At 35.4% G+C, this 12,834-nt stretch overlaps 1 long non-coding RNA gene across 1 annotated transcript in view; it reads left to right on the top strand.

Annotated features, from left to right (window-relative positions):
* The window catches only part of LOC139588770 (uncharacterized), a 128,188-nt gene that overhangs the window by 82,422 nt on the left and 32,932 nt on the right, over positions 1-12,834 (top strand). The window contains exon 2 of the long non-coding RNA XR_011678807.1: positions 4,975-5,384. This is a non-coding gene — a long non-coding RNA (uncharacterized lncRNA). The remainder of the gene's footprint in view (positions 1-4,974; positions 5,385-12,834) is intronic.

Here is a 12,834-nt window from a genome sequence, read left to right as displayed (position 1 = left end):
ATTCACACCAATACAGAACATACATTTCATATGATGATGATGATGATGATGATATTGGTGATGATGACGATGATGATGATGATGATATTCATGATGATTGCAGCAAAGTACTGTGTGAAGAAAGGAAGAAGATATTGTTACTGAAGATATGGCTACTCAATGCAGAGTGAGGCCTCAAGAGATGAAGTCAAGGTCAGGCTTGAGTAGCAGCACTATAACCCCAGATTTATACTTTTGCTGGAGAATATTTAAATATGACATAGCACATAGCTGGACTAGTCTCTGCAGTTCTTCTCTCTATGTTGTATTTGCTATGGACTTGAGATTGAGTGTGGTTTGGAAAAAAACATAATTCCTCCAAAAATGTCATTGGAATTGTGCAGAAACTTCACAGGAGAGTAACAATTCTCTTTGTGGGTTTTTACCTGACAGTTTTCTATTCTGCCAAAACACCTGCCAAGAGCCCTGCCTTCAAGCTGTACTTCTCACCATCTGTCATGGCCTTTGTGGTAGACTGCCTAGTTGGGTTGCAGTCATCACAAAAGAGAAACAGATCTTTCCATCAGATTATCTGCTTGCCAAAAGATACGTATGCCTTCTGGCATTTCACTTTGGTGTGAGGATGTCTTTCCTCATTATATATTAACATGCCCAGTTATGTTTAGTTGTTAAGCATAAAACCCAGCCGACTATCTATTCAACCATATTTATGCATAAAATATTTTTAAAATTAAAGTTTTAATTTAATTTAGTTTTTTATGAGTTCCTATCATACAAAATTGCTTAAATAATTAGTCTTCCTTAAGTGTGTATTTAAACACCTGTTCATGTTTAACTATATATGTATAATATATGAATAACTTTCTATTCTCAAAGGGAAGAATCATGGTGCCTGTTCTGCTATAAATATCTAAAAAAAGAAAGATCTGTCCTTGAGGATATTCAAAGTTAGATATTTAAATTTATAGTTACAATAGAAAAGAAGTTTAACTATTAATCAGGAGTATTTTTGCACTACTGAGGTTAAACTTTAGATTAGAAACAGGAAATGACTGAAAGAAGTAATATGAGAAGGAGTTGGGGGAGGGGAGAGGATGCTGCTATTGCTAGACTACCTAGCTGTCCAAAATATCTGACCATTTCAACCAAATTCACCTCTCAGAATTACTGATCCGCAGCACGAATGGGATTTGAGAGAATTAAGGAAAAAAGAGAGCAGATCTCAGGAATTACATACAGCTCTATATGTTAGCTGTGATTTATGTCACCTATCTTCATTGACCTTAAAAAAATCCTGAACTTGTGATTTAGAGTTTCTTGGTAGATATTAAAAAGAAAGTAGAATCTCCAAAGAAAAATTCCATTTATACTAAACTGGACATCCAGGAGACACCTAGGACAAATAGATTAATTGCCTACTGGAGAGCTTCTGTTTCTACTTCCATTTACTGTCATTTACATGATCATCTTACATTGTATACTTCACTTTTAGATTTACAACATTCAGTGATCTCAAGCCAAGGTGAAGCAATTAGGATCTGGCAAGAGTGTGAGCTGCTCAGAAACTTTCTACAGTGTCAGGACTATAGGCAGAGCTGTAATCCCATTAAATACTACAGATCTTCCACCTGTGCTGAGATTTTTCTGGACTTTTTGGTATAGCAGCGTCTAGTCACTGTTTAGGTACAAAAATAATTTTGTAATTGCCAAGTATTTCTCTGATTATAAAAGCATTGTGTGTGTATATCTATCTGTCTGTCTATATATCTATCTATCTATCTATCTAGCCATCCATCTCATATCATATATATATCCATCTCATCCATCTCATCCATCTCATATCATATATATGTCTTCATATTTCAAAGCACTTGGAGCCATGTTGTGCATATGCAATTTTTCTGGTCTTAGATATTAGAACAAAAAGCTTGATATTCTACAGAGAGTCATTTGCTCCTGAATTGTTCTCATGGGAATCAAGCACTAAAATCAATGCTGGCTGCAATCATAGTGAGAAGCAGACTAGAAGCAGTTGAAAACTACATTCATTTCAGAGAAGATTGCTGTTGTCTGTTCTAGCAAAATTGTGACATATGGTTAAAGTGATGATATGCTGTTGAATGGAAAGAAGAAAACCCCAAACCTAAACTCCAGCCATATCCATTCACAGTAAGAGGTGTTTCCTATAATGCGTTTGCAGCATCGAATGGTATAGCACAACCCAGATACTGTAGGTGTTGAATTCCTATCTAATTACCAGTGAGGACTCCAGGCCATCTAACTGTACAGAAGGATATTTCAATATTTCAGTGCTATGCCTTATATATAAGGAACTGTGATGGCAAGCAATTTACAGACTGTACAGTGAACTGGGCCTTGGAAGAAGTCAAAAGGAAAATCCTAGTTGCTGATGTCTCCTAGTCTAACTAAAAATGCCTGTGAGCTCTAATAAATTGCAGAGGGAGGAAAAGAAATTATATTAAGACATGTAAGCTTTTATAAACATATCTTGTATCTAAATAACTACCTATTCTGAAAAACAGGTAGTTGAGAAAAAGTTCAGCATTCATGAAAATGTAGTAGGACATAAAGTAACATATATATATATCCTACTATATACTATACCCTATAGTAGGGTATAGTATATAGTAGGATATAAAGATGTTCTTGTAACTACGTGACAACAGTCAAAATACACTCTCCTTAAATCAAGCTGGAATATGAATATGAAATTCATTAATATTTAATGAATATTCATTTATTACAAACTAGAATATGAAACAGTGTCTATGGTGGGGCCAAGGAAAAGAATTTTGTGATGTGATGATATTTATTTGATTAAGTAGGATTAAGTCTCCAAGGAGCAACTGTAGAATACCAGCCCTTTTATTTGACTGTAGAATAAGCACAGCCGTAGAAAAAATTATGCATAGCTAGAGAGATTTGAAATTCTCTCTGAAAGTTATAATTTTGAATGGATAAAGACTTATAATGGGCTTTATAGGGGGAGATAATGGGAAGTAAACTATTTGGTCCTGATCTGTCACTAGCTTGAAGGAATGTAAACACACCTCTCTTGTTTTCCCAGTAAAGATAATGAGGATTTTGTCACATATAAATCCTTTGGGAGAGATTTTACTGTTGGATGAAAGCTAAATTGGCCCTTTGCCTCAGAAAGAAAGAAGTATGGGACACCTTCCTGAGATTTATTTTTAAAACTTACAGAAAGTTATGTCTTTGTTAGTAAAAGAATAAAAAAAAAAGAAGTTGAAACAAGGTATTCCTTTTGGTTCATTTGTCCTTTCCCATCCACATTAATTTTTAAAAGAAAAAGATTCTGTAGTTAAAAATATTATTTCTTGTTGCTGTCCTTTTCAGTTTTCTTATAAAGAAGAGGCTGATTGAACTTAAAGCAATGCACTTTTTGTGCAAGCTCCATTTATTTTCTCCCTATTGACAAGATTTAACAGTCTCTTTGTTCTCTTGCATTAAGAAGTCAAATACTTGCAAAGAAGAGCTATGTGCCGACTGCATTCATTTTATCTACAGTCTAGAACTTTGAAAACAGAAGGAACTTTGCTGTGATGACATTAATTTAGTTTTGAATGTCCAGTGAAGTGTCTGTAGGATGCCCTAGCTGAGAAATGAATGTGAAAAAATTAAACAAAATCCTTTGTAGCAGTGAATTGCTGTGATACTGGCTAATCTACCAGGCTTTTGTAGGTACCCACCTGGGCTGGAATATGGCTGCATGGACTGTGCAGGCAGAGAGGCAAGAAGGTTTTTAGAGAAGCAAGACCTTTTAGTTCTCAAAGGAGCCAGAGGTTGTGGCTAATGGAACTCTTCAGTTCAACACCTGTTAGATTAAGGGAGTTTAAACACTTTTCCAGGAGTTCACCTTTCTCAGCCCACTGGAGCACACAGAGAGTTACAGTGCCCATCTGTTTAGAGAGCAAGAGAAATAAGAAGCACAAAAGAAGAAGGAGGAGGGAAAAAAGAAAATGGGCTAAAAAATAAACCTGGGGAAAGTAATGTGCCAATATATATTAATGTGCAATGTTTGTGCCGAGAAAGAAAGTCTCTCAGGATAGCAGAGTTATGATTCTGAAGATAGCATGAGGTTTTGACCCCATATCATCCCAGTTTTACCTCCAATTTGAGAATAAATCATTTACAATAGAGAGAGGATACTTCTAGAACTGATTAAGACTGTGATAAAGTCTCAAACTACATTGAATAAAAATCGAAACATCCCAAACAATGCATTCTGGAATTTAATCTGTGTGATTAGGATTCCTGTAACATATATCAGTTAATAAGGTATGCCATTTACTATTGCTGCCTTTGTGGTTTTTATGCATGGGTAGTAAATCAACGGTGGTTGAAAGGTCTTTCTAACTTTTACCCATCATGCTTAAAATCTGCTGTTTATGTCTTGTAATTCTGGTGCATATTTCAGATTTCAATTTTTAGCATAGACATCTGTTTCTATCTGTGTTACTTCACAGTAATAACTCCACGGACAAATACTTTAATGTTTTTAAAATATTCATACTGCAGCATGCAGTTCTGGGGCCAGCCATCTCTTTCTAGAGCCCCCAAGCATCTCCCAGTGTATCGACTCCTTGCCACCAAACCTAGCATGGCATGACAGGAGAAGGACCTCAGCTGCCATCCCTTCTCCTAGAAACCAGTTGGGTTGGCAGGAATCCTACCATACCCCATTCCCACTGGGGGACTGTGAAGATTGCTCACTTTGTCAGCTTGTGGGTGTTGTCTACTAGTACCAGGGGACTGGGTGTGTCGTGAAAGACCAAAAAAAAAAAAAAAAAACCACCAAACCCCAAAAAAACCCCATTATGTTGATGGAAGGAATGAATGCAAGTTACTTATTTCTAAATCTTATTCTTTTTGCTAACTTGGTCTTGAATTTAATCCGTTCATATCTCTTCCCCCTGATCTTTTTAAATACAGGTAGGATCCAGTCTCATCCCGTGGCCTCTGGAGCTGACGGGTGCTGGCCAGCCGCTCCCGGAGTGACCAGTGGAGACTATGAATCCTGCCACTCCCAGCTGCTCTGCGAGAACCCCCAGGCAGTGGCTCCCTCTGTGGCAACGCAGGCGAGAGCAGGACTGCGGAGCACTGAGCAAAAGAAGGAAGGAGTGGACACAGTGCAGGTGCCAAGGCACTTTACTGACCCAGGCAGGGCCAGTGACGGTGTCAGGGAAAAACCCTTAGGAAGGCACTGAAAAAGGGGACGGGCGTGACACGAGGAGCCACAAGAGACCAATGAATGAAGCCCAGGGGAGGAGCGAGGGACACAACTGAACCAATAGGAATGGCCCAGGGGAGGGAAAAGGCTCAGAGGACAAATCATATGTCAGGTAAGGGAAGATTGACATAGAAAGTTCTAGAAATGAAAGGGGGTTGGTTACAATGATGGACAGGTAACTGGTGGAAGGAATGAACCATTATGAGGGAAAACATGGGGGGAACTGAGGGTCAAACCAAATCTTAACTTATAAAAAATAACCAACTTTACAATAAAACCCGTATAAACAACACAATGCTACATCAGGATACTTTGTCACCTCTCCCTTGTATGCCAGAAAGGTCCAGAATGCAATATCAAGGTACCCAGTCTGAGAAACTTTCCTGTATGCATTTCTCACTAATCCCTTCACTGCATATATTAATGAAATAGATGCAAATGGGGAATAACATATGAAGTATGTCATGTTTAAATCAGCTTGTGGCACTGCCTGTGTTGCAACCAATATCATTCCTCCAGATTTTAACACCCCAGGAATGTGAACACATGTATTTTCCTTTCTGTTTTTCTCCCCTGACTTTTATAAACATCCCATAGTAATGAAATAGAAAGTAGCTTTTCAGCTACAGTCCTGTAATCTGTATTGTGGCTGCCACTGTTATTATGCTACTCTTAAGAACAGCAGGAGGTGTCTTTCTGTAATTTGTGAAATGTATCCAGTATGCTGAAATTCAGTAGCTAAATTCCTCTTCACAGTCACAAATGACTTTGCATAGAATGTATATTCAAGAAACAGTTTTATATATCGAAACATTTTATTAGCGGAAGTTTAAAAAATAGAATTAATTTATTAAAAGTAAATGCGTTAGGAACAAAGGCAATCAGTATTTGAAGAATTCAGCTTAGTGCAGCTCAGTAGATGTAGACTTTGCTAAGGAATTCACCCAATTAATATGTAATTTACACATTCATGTTTTAATTTTTTTAAAATAATGGTATGTAGATAAGCATGTAGAAATCTCTGCTCAGATTTATACAGCCTATTTTTATGGTATAGTATTAGAGATTTGTGACTGAAATTGATTGACAGCTATAACTGAACACATAAATGGGAATAAAAGCACTGCATATAGAAGAACTATAACCCCTTTATCATTCTTAACACCTGCAGAAAGTAGATGGCTTTACATTAACTCAGGAATACCGGGGTTTCAAAATGAGTTGCTTCTCTGCCTTCTTTGTCAGTATTAGTGGTGATATAATTAGTCTAGAAGAAAATTTTCATCTGTTGCCAATAGAAATGTGAATTTACAAATGTCAGATTTACAAAGAGATTTCAGTATGTCAATACAAAGTAATGAAAGAACTAATCAACATTTATTTAACCATAAATCTTATAAAAAATAAAAGCTTATAAAAAAGAAAGGCAAGAGTGATTTGCTTGGCACTACCAAAAGTTAACAGAGTTAATACTCACCACTGGGTACACCGTGATACTTTTATTCTTCATGTTACAGTATTTGATAAACCGATGCCACAAAGGAAAAGGATATAAATTAATAAATTTTTTTAAAAAATATTTTTGCTTTGGTTCATATATACAGACATTTGTCCGAATATTCTGAATATTTTTTTAATACAGTGATACATTAACTTGCATAATTGGCATATGTCTTATACAGTAATATTATTTTTTTTCTCAGCTAAACTTAAACATCAACAATGAACTCAACAACACCAAGTACTCCTGTTGCGCTTGCCTGTTGCAATGTATTTTTGAGACACTTATTAGCATTTTTAAGGAGTCCACAGCTAGAGTTCAATAAGCTCAATTCTGTAGCAGATATTAAATCTTTCAATCCATTATGAACTTTTTGTATCTAATATTGTAAGCTTTCAGGTGCTTTTAGGATTTATACAAATATTAAAAAGTGTGTACAAGAAAAATATAAATGGGAACTCATGGTTAGAAACAAAATGCTCAGCCTTAACTCTATGAAGACATGCTTCTTTTCATTCTGATAATCTTGAAAAAGTTGTAAATCTACTCCTGTCCTGATACACATCAGACAAAATATTCAACATGTGTAGTGCACTTTCTTTCATTAGTGGTTGAGAATACCTTCTTTACAAACTGCCCTATAATCTATTTCCCTTTATCTCTAACTATTTCCATTTGAGCACTCAGAGTCTGTTACAGCGAAACTTCTGAATGGATGGGCAGTCTGAAGCCATTATACCTACTCACTTGCTAATGTTTTGCTAGACTAGAGTTTAATCAAATACATTCTTAAAAAAACCCTGGTTTTAGGTGTTTGCCTCAGATCAGTGCCTGTCCTATCAAAAATACACACACTTCAGAGAATTAAGATGTCTAGGGAGAACCTGAAATCAGAACTGCTGCTGAAAATTGGATTGTGTGAATGTGTCAGGATTTAATATGACACTAACGGTTTATTTCATTTAATCATAAATACATTCCTAGAGATGCTGACAGGGTTCTGCAGCAGACCTACATTGTCACTCCTCCAAGGCAGCCTCCTTGAATGTTTCAGCTGCAGTTGAAAGGGCTAATGCAACTCACAGAACTCTCAGGCCCAAGGAAGTGTTAGTGGTATCAACAGCTGTGAGAGCAGCTAGCACCAAACCTCTCTTTTTAAGAAAGACAAGAAACGAGGAACCTTAGTTACACTTACTGTGTGTTTGATCATCTCTGTCTCATGTAAGATTCTCTTGCATTGCTGGGTATTTCTGAACAGAAAATGAAAAAAATGCAAACTTGACTCTAATGATTTTTCATCCCTTTAATGCTAAGAGCTGGGCTTTGTGCTGCATCTATGAAACAATTTTGCTCAGAGTAGTTTCAGATGACTTTCCTGTGTAGCACTAGGTGCTATTTTGACATGCTAGAATTTATTTTAACATGCTAGAGTTTAACTTCTGATCCTCCTTAATTTTCACTGACCTTAGGTATTCTGAATAATCATATCCTTTTATTCTTTGAAGATTGGTAAGGATGCTTGGGCATTTCTTTGACTTGTGTACACTTCTTTTTTCCCTCAGCAGTGCCATTTTGTTCTTTGCCTCTCTGCCTTTTTCTCAGTGCTAACTAAATGCTTTTGTTCCACACATGTTTATTCTTAGAAATTACAGTACACCTTATGTTCTGTATTAGTGCCTCTGTTTTTCAACAGCCTTAAGAGATTTACTGATTTCAGTATTATGTGGTATATTATGTCTACTATCACTAGCATTCCTTTCTCCTCTCTATTCTCTATTCTTGAATCAGTATGATGAAGGCTGAGTTACTCTGGAAGGAATTATTTGACAATAAATGCCCATTAACCATATTTTTATTTACTGTGCAGTATAAATCTTTCCCCTTGTTGCAAGCATATAGGCTGTTTCAATGTTTCCAATACATTGCTCAAGATTCAGACCTCTTTAGTTTTCTGAAATGTTGGTTTTCTAACAGACCACAATTTTTGGAATGTGAAAAATGTAACTTCTGTGTAGTAGCATCATATTCTTATAAAACAGATGCATACTATTTTACTGTCATATAACCAACATTTACCAATGGTAACTGCAGTAATTTACAACGTGGTGGTACTTCCCCCCTAGTGTGAGATTGTGACTTATGAACTTAGGTGGTGGTTCTGTTTGCAATGGGCCCTATATACCAGGATACACAGGATACATCATTGTCCCTTGGGAACCTTTTAGTGTCAATTCTATTGTTCACACTCAGCGCACATTTCTCTGGCTCCTTCACATAATGAGAAAACCTATCCAAGGAATGAAAACCAAGGGATGAGAGAGAAAGGTCCTGGTCTTCAGGATGTCTCAAAAGTAAAAGGATGTTCAGAGGTTTAACCTGAAATTAATCCTGCAATACCTGCTGAGAAAATTAGTGTTGGTATTCTATCTACAAAAGGATTTAATTCAGTGTGTTGGGTTGAGCTTGGCTAGTCACCAAGTAGACACCAAGTCACTTCATCTCTCCCCCTGCATCAACAGGACAAGCAGAGATAATGATATGAAAGATTAGTGGTTTAGCATAACCACATACACCCTGTATATTTCTGAGATCTGGATATCTTTGTTGCTCTATTCATAAGCTGTTCCATTTTTCTTCCACTGCTTCTGGAGGTACATTGTAAACCAGATGAAAATATTCTAGATTAAAAAATGGTCTTGCAATGATAAACTTGTGCTTCTGCTACTGCATATTGACTTGAAAATATTTTTTCATGATGATATAACAGTAATTTTGAACCAATTTTCCTGAAATGGATGAAGTCTAGACACAGTGGCAACATTTCCTTCTCAAAACAAACATGCTAAGCACATTTATTCTAATTTGTTGTAAAGGTTACATTGATTTTTCCGTCAAAGAAAGTTTTGATAACACCACTTAGCAGAAAAATGTTTTGTAGTCCTGGTCCTCCATGCTTTCACTGGCCTTGGTGTTGTTATGTTGTTTCAAGGAGTCTGCTGATCACACCTTTTTGATAACTGTAACCTCTCAACTTGAGATGTGGTTTTACAACTTTTGGATCAAATTACTCCTGTTAATGAATTTTATGACAAAGTTCGTACTATCAAACCTGGTACTACTTTCAAAATATAGGTAATATTATTTAGTTTGGTCTGTAGGTGCTTTGCTTTTCCTCTGTGTGTTCAGGGAAGAATGAGAGGCAGTTTTTCTGAATTTCTGCTGGTAAAGAAGAAAACAGTAGGAATAATGTCAAGACCGTGATTTGGTACTGGTAACAAAACTAGGGATTTGCAGTTTTTTTAGAAAAGTATAGAAAACCAGGACTTCAAAGTTACAGGAGGTGCTCTGGTTCCACAAATATCTGCTGGAAAGTAACTAAGTTGATGATTAATATTTTAAAATGTATAAGGCATGAAACCTATCAGGAGAAAATTTCTTGAAGAAAATCTTTACTAATCAGAGGAAAAACAAACCTCAGAAAAATCTAAAAATGGAAATTATGATCCATGTTGAACAGGTAATATCCTTCTGTTTTCACCAAAAAAACAATTTTGAGAACTGTAGAATAAGGATTAAAGATTTATAAGGATTAAGGATTTAAGAATAATGATCTGATGAGTAGAATCTCGTGAAAAAGAAGTCAAAGCATAGGGCTGTTGGGAGAATAATGTGCTGCAGAAAATTAAGTCAAGTACCCAACACAAATTCTGTTTATAAACGTATATTAGAAACATAAAGAGACATTTGTGAATGCCTCAGGACATCTTTCTGAAACTGAATCTCAGAAATAACACCAACAATGGAAACACATAGGTTTATAAATGAGTTTAAGGAATGGTACATATATACATGTATAAAAGCACAAAGTCATAATTAGATTTATAAGGAAGTAAATTTTAATATAAATAACATTTATGGAGAAGTAAAAAACCCAAGAATTTGCTGTAAGAAGAAGTAAAAGGAAGTCAGAGGAAATTTAGATGACTAAAAGCAAAGAAGAGCAAATTCTTATTGATTCAAAAACACAAGAAAAATAGATATGTTGCTTTAAAATGCTTTACAAAAATGAAAAATATTTAAGTATATTGAGATAATGATAAAGACAGAGGTGGTGCTGTTTAGGGCAGGGGATTTTAGGTTTATGAACTTGTAGAGAAGTCAAAGGTGGTCCCCCAGAGGCCTGTGGTGAAATTCCTGTTATGTTACTGGAATAAGAAAGAGGCACTTCCTCAGAATCTACAAGTCCAGAAGCAACTGAAAAGACTGATATGAACTACTGAAGAATCAGTTCTTGGATATCCAGAAATTTTTAACAAAAAAAACCCCAAACCCAAAACAAACAAAACACCCCTAAAACAACAACAACAAAAAAAAAAAACAAAAAGAAAACACACAAAACCCAAACAAACAAACAACAACAAAACCCCCCACAGATGTGTTGTCATAAATGGATTCCCTCAAACCCTTCTTTGCCAAGGCAAGAGGCTTAACAAATAAATAGAAAGACTAGTTTTGAAAATATAAGGCAAAACAAAGTTTGGCCTGGAGATGCAATGTGAAAAAAAAAATGTTTTAGGGAACAGATAAGTCTTATTTGAATTTTGGTTGGGAAATTTCAAGTATGGACATAGTTCCTTTGGAAAACATGATGATTGAATTACAATTATAGTTTTATCAAATTTTCATAGATGATGCAATGTGGACACAGTTGCAACATTTTGAAGGCAAATATTAAAAATGAAAGTTCTTGACACAGAAGCATGGTTAACTAAATTCTGTAGATGCTTTTCCAAAGAATGAGAATCAAATGCAAGAAATTCTATGTGGACATGTCTCTTGGATTTTTTTCTAAATAAAAATAAATTTGTTTATCTCTCCAAACACTTTTATACTCATATGACTGACAAATAGTAGTGATAGTTAGGGATCATAATACCTGGTATATTGTACATAGCATTCTTATTTTCTGTAGCATTTAATAATCTCAAGGTAGTCCTCAGATGTAGAAAAATAATATATTAAAAAAATATGGGACATACAAGGGAAATGTTTACAGAATCATTGTTTTACACGGCTTATGTTATGCCTTTTTTTTCCTATCAACTGAAATTTAAATTCATTGTCTAACTTAAACTATCAGTTAAATTGTGTTTCTTCTTGCATCAAATTAGGTTTTATGCATTTACTTTGGTATTTTTTTCCAGGAATTTACAATGTAAAAGGAAAGTTACAAAGTAAAATAACTGTAACTTAACAATTATTGTTGTAAACCATTATTTATTTTGTTTTTCTACATTTCTCTGTTTAATGTCTCATTTCACAATTCATTTTCCTTGTAAGTTTACTGTAACCAATGAGTTCTGTAGCCATACTCCATAACAAAAGTTTCGAAATTATTCCAGGTAATTACGTCTGCAAAACAGAATCTTGGTTAGGTATTTTCAACACTACAAAAAGCAAATTAGAAAGAGTAGAGTCTCTGTTTCAGATACCATGGTTTCAGCTTTTAAATAAAGTAGTTGGTATTAAACAGTATTCATCATAAACAAGGAAATACACTTAAACAGAACATCTTGCATATATTCATTAATAGCTATTGGGCTATTCTGTTTTGTTACCTAGCTGACAGCTTTTTTCCTGTCTCTTTAATCCCACACTGTATATTAATCTGAGTCACAGATCTAGATTTCTACTTCATGTCTCCCATTCACCATGTCCCAGTCAAGACTTTTTGGTTCAGCTGCTGAAGCAAATTCAGATTTTCTTTTTTATAATATGTAATATTATAAAGGCACTGATAGTTACCTCCAGTCTCTCTCACTCCTGTCTGAACTATAATCAGAGTTTACACAGTTTTGAAAGCATTAGGAAACACTCACCAAATAACTGCTGGAGTTCTGGTGCTTTCCTGGGAGTCATCTCCATCAAATCCCTGGGCAATGACAGAGCTAAGTTATGAAAGTCATACTCTTCAGGCAGATGATATTCATGTACTCCTCGGCACCAAAAAGGTGCCCATTCTTTTGTGTAGAAGTCTTTTCAAACATACCATATCACAGTT

Source organism: Agelaius tricolor, unplaced genomic scaffold, assembly GCF_023055355.1.
Source record: "Agelaius tricolor isolate 1412-34295 unplaced genomic scaffold, bAgeTri1.0.p SCAF_4, whole genome shotgun sequence".
Classification (NCBI taxonomy): domain Eukaryota; kingdom Metazoa; phylum Chordata; class Aves; order Passeriformes; family Icteridae; genus Agelaius; species Agelaius tricolor.
The sequence above is the reverse complement of the archived record's forward strand: the minus strand, read 5'-3'. Positions and strand labels throughout refer to the sequence as shown.